We start from the raw sequence: 6,212 nt of genomic DNA, 5'->3' as shown, positions 1-6,212 counted from the left end.
GGTTAGCATTGGATTGAGTTTGGCAGTTAAGAGTCAGAAGGTTGTGCCACAAAAGCTATAAAACTTTGTGAGGCTTTCAGTGTCCTTTAAATGGTCTTCCTTTAAAGTAATTGCATACTCTAAAGCTCCTTATGGGGCTTAAGGGCTTTATTTGCCAGGACAATTGCACACCTTGTGAAAAAAACAGTAACCAAATCCCAAGACTGGTTCTGCCAGCTTTCCAGATGTTGCCAGCCAAAGCTGCTGGATGTTGATTACTAAGTATGCAGCCTGTGTGTATGCTTGTCAACATGTGGACAAAAGATACTCAGGGAGAGCCCCTGTATTCCAGAAATATCTCTAAAGTTGGATACACAGCTCACACTTCACAACTTTGCTCCCCTGCTAAAAGCACATGTGATGACTGCAACACTGAGCAAAGGTTGCTGTACCAGGAATTGCTGCAAGTGCAACAGTTCCCACACAAAACATTGCCATCATCCTTCAGCTGCCCACCATGGTCAGCTGTGGAGATAATAATTTGCCAGATTTTGAACAGGACTTGTGAGAGCACACAACATTCAGTGGAACCAGCCTTGGCTTCAGAGTTTATGAGGTCCCAGTGTAACCACAGTCCAAGGTTATTTAACACTATGTTTTCCAGTCATGTCCCAGTTCAGACACCATTTCCCATCTATTATCTGAGAATACACTAATTCCTCTTGATTCACACTCCAGCCTTGGAGCAAATCATTGCCTTTCAAGCCAACTGATTGAAGAGTGAACCACTAATCAGTCTTTGTATGGGTAAAAACATCAACTTTTGGATTGCTTGAAATCCTTGAAGATCACAGAATGGTGAAGGGTTTCCTTGCCTTACTGGTGGAATTGGGATCCTATCCTGCCTGGAGTCACACAGCATCTGCCTGAATGGAGCTGTGGGTGTGCAGGCACTGCAAACTACGTGACTGGTGACTTGTTCTGATTGCAAGCTCTTCATGTCCATTCACATTCAGCTAGCTCTGATTGCTGATTAATTATGTGCTTAAAGATTTACTCTCATAATACAAAAGTCACCCCTGGGAGAACATTGCTGAACATGCCTGATGAATGTACAATCTCTTCTTTGAAAGAAGCCATGTATGAAGTTGCTCAGGTGTTCTTACAGAAGGCTTCTGATAGGATTATACATGAACATACAGCAATGGAAAAAAAATTCATTAGAAGGGATTACATTTAAATCTTTCAAGATGACTGATGTATTTTGCCTTTTAACTCTGACTTGAGTGAGCTGTTGAATGGAGCTCAGAGATTATTTCTTGTCAGAATCTATCAAAAAACCTTGAGCTCACTAAGGCATTTGAGCATGTTGAGCATGAAATTTTCATTGCCCTCTGTGGTGCATTTTAACCATGTCTAAAAACCAGTATTCACTGCTAAGGGTACTTAGTCATCTTTTAGGAGAACTAATTTCATTTAAGCTCATGGTCAGTAATCAGTCTGGAAATGAAACCATTAATTTTAATGCAGTAAGTGCATGTATACATTAAATTTTATTGCTTTGTCTGAATTTAAAAGGGCAAAAGTAGGGCAATTTGAGGTCAGTGTAAAGTTGCAGGTGCCTGTAATTTACTGCTCACTTCTTAAGAAAGGAGAACTCAGTGTTTCAAACTTTTAATCCTGCACATCAGTGAAATAAATTTCCATGCTGTATATTTCAGGAAGATTTGGATGAAGCTTTTGGACAATACCATTTATGTGTGGGGACCCTCTCATCTAAAGACACAACGTGTGTAAAGTACACAACAGACTCTTTTGTGCTGCCACTGCAAGCAGGAACAACACAGATCTCATGAGTCCTGAAACTTGCTACCCAAGCTTGATATACCTAGAGATCTATTGAGCCAACTGTAAATACATTAAAGAAAGCATAATAATAAGAGTGCAAGCAAAGCCAAGAATATTTCCGCTTTTTCAAAGGCTTCCAAACATTTTATACACTGCAAGATCATGTGCAGACTCAAGGCATCACATTTCAAGTTAAAGTCAGGCATTCATCTGTAACTTTGAATATATGGGTTGGAATCAAACACAATATTTTCACGTTACTTGAGTTTAGGCTTTCTTTGTGTTTTTATGTTCCTGTTCAAAAGAAAGGAAATCCCTGATACCAAGACAAGTAATCTATGTTCTGAGCCAATAAATCCTCAGGGAATTTGAAACAGGTAGATTGTAAGAGGCCCTTTTTGGAGTCTGCAAAGCAATGGGTGACATTAGACTGATCTTAATGAGAGTTGCAGGTGCTCAGCTTTTAGGAAGAGGTCATTTCCTGTGTGTTGGCACAATGACAAAGATGGAAGATTAAATGGTTCTTCTGATTCACAACTCAGTAATACAGACTTCTTGACTGGAAATGCCTGAAAAGATACCCTTGGAATGCTCTTGGTGCCCTAACACATCCTAAACACTTAAGGCACATGTCAACATCATTAAAGTAATAGATGAAAATAAGAACCTGCTAGCTGGTAATCAACAACAGATCCTCTCCCAGTCCTTATTGTTTGGTTTCATGTTCAACACAGATATCCTGTGGCTTTGTTGTTATCCTGACTCCAGAAAAAAAAAGAATCAAGCCCCAAATCCCCAATCACCAGTGCCAATGCATGTCTTTGCATCTAATTTTAACAAGAACAATTGATCAGGTGGAGACTGGAGAGATATTTCTCTTTGCTTGCAGGTAAAGCAGAACTTTGACATGTCCACCCATGGGCTGGGCCTAAAACATCATCTAAAATCACCTCAACTTTCTTCTTTGTCTCTTGATCTCTATTTTCAGTCACAGCCAAGTGATTCAGTGCAAATTTCCTTGAATAAACACACAAATAAAACCAGGTATTTACATTTGAAGTGGATCATCATTAAGGTCTCAAGCTGTCAATAGGACCAGCACAAGAAAATGTTATTATTAGGCCCTGAAAGTCTTCAAGGGAATGTGTGAGAAGAAAAGCTAATATCAGGGGACCAGTAATCTGTTCCTAGCTGGCTTTTAATTCCACTTAGCAAACATGAATGATTTTGAGTGTTGAATGAAGAAGCAAGCCACAGAACCTGCACCAGGCATTTAAACTACAGCTGGCTGGAACACAATTTGCCTGAAGGCAACATTTTTAAGTTCAAAGGTAAACATTTGGCTTTTTATAGAGAAAATTAGTTGTACAACATATTTGATTTAGTATACTGCTACCCAGTCCAACCCTTAATTGAAATGTATTAAAGAAATAACCCTTCTTTCACTGACAGTGTGCAGTTTCCTAGAGAGCTGCATACTTGCTAGTAAACATTGGTCCTCTGGGCCAGGTCTAGAAGACAGAGGTCAGAACTTCTATAACTTAATATTTTCCAAGGTGCCCTAAAGGCTTCCTATTACCTTCCCATGTAAATTGTTTACAGTCAGCTCCGAAGAGGAGCTCTCCTGCAGGACTTTGGTCATGCCTGTAAACTGTTAAAAACCTCCCCCTGGAAAATTCCCCTGGTGAATCTCATCATAATATTTTATTGTCTTCAATCTTAAGCATATACACAGGGATTCTTTCTGGCAAAAACACAGGCAATAAATAATGCTGGGAAGGAGAGGTCTGTACATTGAACTTAGCAAGGAGCGATGGTGGCTTTTTGTAGCTCTTACTCTTGGACTAAACGGAACTTTCTAAGGCTGCTCCAATGTCAGCACACACTTTCCTGCAAAGCTGCCACATAGCATTTGCATGCAATTTTGGACATTTTGGTATGGCCTGTTTAGGTTTTATTTCTGATAATTGTGGGGATTTTTCTGTTTAAGTAAACTTCTTTAAAGTGAGGAAAGCCTATGCTGTACAATGAGGTATTGAGAACCATGTGTTCCATGGTACAGAAAGATATGTTATGATTCTTATCTTTGTGAGACTGTGAAAAAATAGTTCTTTGTCCTCAAACTCATTAAAAAGTTATTGAATAAAGAACTTGAAACCATTATCAATATTTACAAAAGAAATGCTTGAGAGCTGAGTTATGTGTTTTGAAATTCACAGAAGGCTCAGTGCATTGAAGCAACAATATATGTGATAGGAAGTATAGCTGACATTTTCCAAATATAAAAACCAGATGATGGAAGGTTTAATTTCTGTGAATTGGAGCAGTAGCTGAGAGCCTAATAATCTCTCAGGAATATTTTGAACCCATTGGGGTGCTCAAAGAATATAAAATTCTCAGCATTTCTGTCAAAGCAGATGAGATCAGTGTGGTTTTACTAGATTCAGAGGTGGCTCCAGAATTAATTTAGATTTGAGGATTAAAACAATTTTTAATTTTGGGAGGGAGTGGGATTGTATTGTTTTATTTTTCCCCTGAATAACAGCCTATAGTGTGAAGAATCCTGAGAAATCCCTTTTGCCCAGGGGTGCCCAATCCCTACTGGCAGCTCAGTCCCCACCAGCCAAGGCAGCAGGGTGCTCCTGCTCCTGAGCTGAGCCATGCAGGTGGGAGCATCCTGACTCTGCAGCCACCTCAGGGCTTGGCTGGCCTGGCAGAAACCCACTGGCATCTCCCCCCATCTGTGAGTCTGTGCATTAACTGTCCTAAAGTTGACACCAGAAAATGGGCTTTAAAGCCACCTTCTGTGTTCTTAACCTGCCCCAGCTGGAAATGCGGGTGCTGTGTGTCTGTTTCTTTCACACATAATTAAATCAAGGACTGATTAAATGCTTTTGTGCAGCAACTGATTAAAAGTACTGCAGTACAGAATAATTTCTGTAACAATTTTTAATGCTCAGCCGATGAGGAGTATTCATGGTGGAGGGAAACTGTCTTGATGTCTCCTGCCAGAGCACTCCAGTAAGAAATGAGGGACAAGGGATAACTCTGGTCCCTCTGGGATTTAGTCTCCTGGACTGCAGGACAATCCAAACCACCAGGATTGGAACCAGGACCAAAAATGCTAAGCACCAAGTTAGGCACTAATAACTACAGCCTCGGGCATCAGGTCTGTCCATGTGATCCCTTTTACCCACATACTCACTATTAATGAAGGCATACTTATGTCTGAGAAATTCCCATCTGGGATCCAACCACTCACATGAATAATCAATTCGGAAAAGCAGTTTTCTGGGATATTCATCCACATGATGTATTAAAATTGTGAGGTTATTTAACATGATGCAATTGATTTTTATCATGTGAGTGTACTTCATTGCTCATGCTAACAGGGCTATAAGTTCCCTAAACTATGTCAACAGTTGATTTAAAAATACTCAGGCAAAAGACAAAAAACCTTCCACATAATTTATTTCTCATTTTTAATTGCACACCAGGAACTTTAAATTTATATTTAGCAGGCTTGAAAGAGGTCTAATTGGAATGAAGAGATGGCAAAAGGGTCATGAAGTAGATGCAGTGACCAATATCATATTAAAGGCAGGAGCCTGACCACTTTAGTTTCCCCAGAAGTTTCCTGCTTGGTTCATGTATAGTCTCAGGCTGAGCTTTAAGCAGTAGTTGGATGAAATCTAATCCATACATCTGGAAACAGCCTGTGTATCACAGCGAATACGTGCAGAGGGGGCTGCTCTTGTATTTCTGTCCCATGTGTTTGCTTTTATTTGATTTTGTATTTGGGTGGGAAAGGGAAAGAGGAAATTCTCTGACATTTTCACATGCCTTTTTTTTTTTTTTTTAAGTGACTCTGAGAAACAATTCAAACATCTTGTCTATTCAAAGGAAAGGCTGTAAAGGGACCTGACATTTTTCCTTTTCTCTCACAGAAAGTACTGTGTTCCCATCTCTAGAAGCCACTACTGCAATTATCCACCATCTTTGGAGGTAGATACCAAAGGCACAGGAATAAATTACAGATCTAGGCCTTCCTCTTTGCTATGTCTTTGTGAACTAGTAGATAGCAAGAAATCATCTCCTGAGTAAAAATAATACTCTGATTCTGCTCCTTTCCATTGCTCTGTGCTGCTGGAACAACTAAGATTCAGACTGCTTCCTTTTGTACCTCTCCAGTCTGACTATTCTATTTCTGTGCTGATCTTAATCCCAAAATTTTTAAGCCCCCTAAAAAACTACTGCTGCTGCAAAGGATGACATGGCATGGCAAATATATCTGCATCTGTATCTTCTAACAATCGTGTAAAAGCTCACAGCTCCTAAACCTCTTCAAGGCTATGTAAACAGATGAATTAAAATAAAAACACTGG

Source organism: Erithacus rubecula (genome assembly GCF_903797595.1).
Source record: "Erithacus rubecula genome assembly, chromosome: 2".
Lineage (NCBI taxonomy): Eukaryota > Metazoa > Chordata > Aves > Passeriformes > Muscicapidae > Erithacus > Erithacus rubecula.
Note: the sequence above shows the minus strand (reverse complement) of the source record.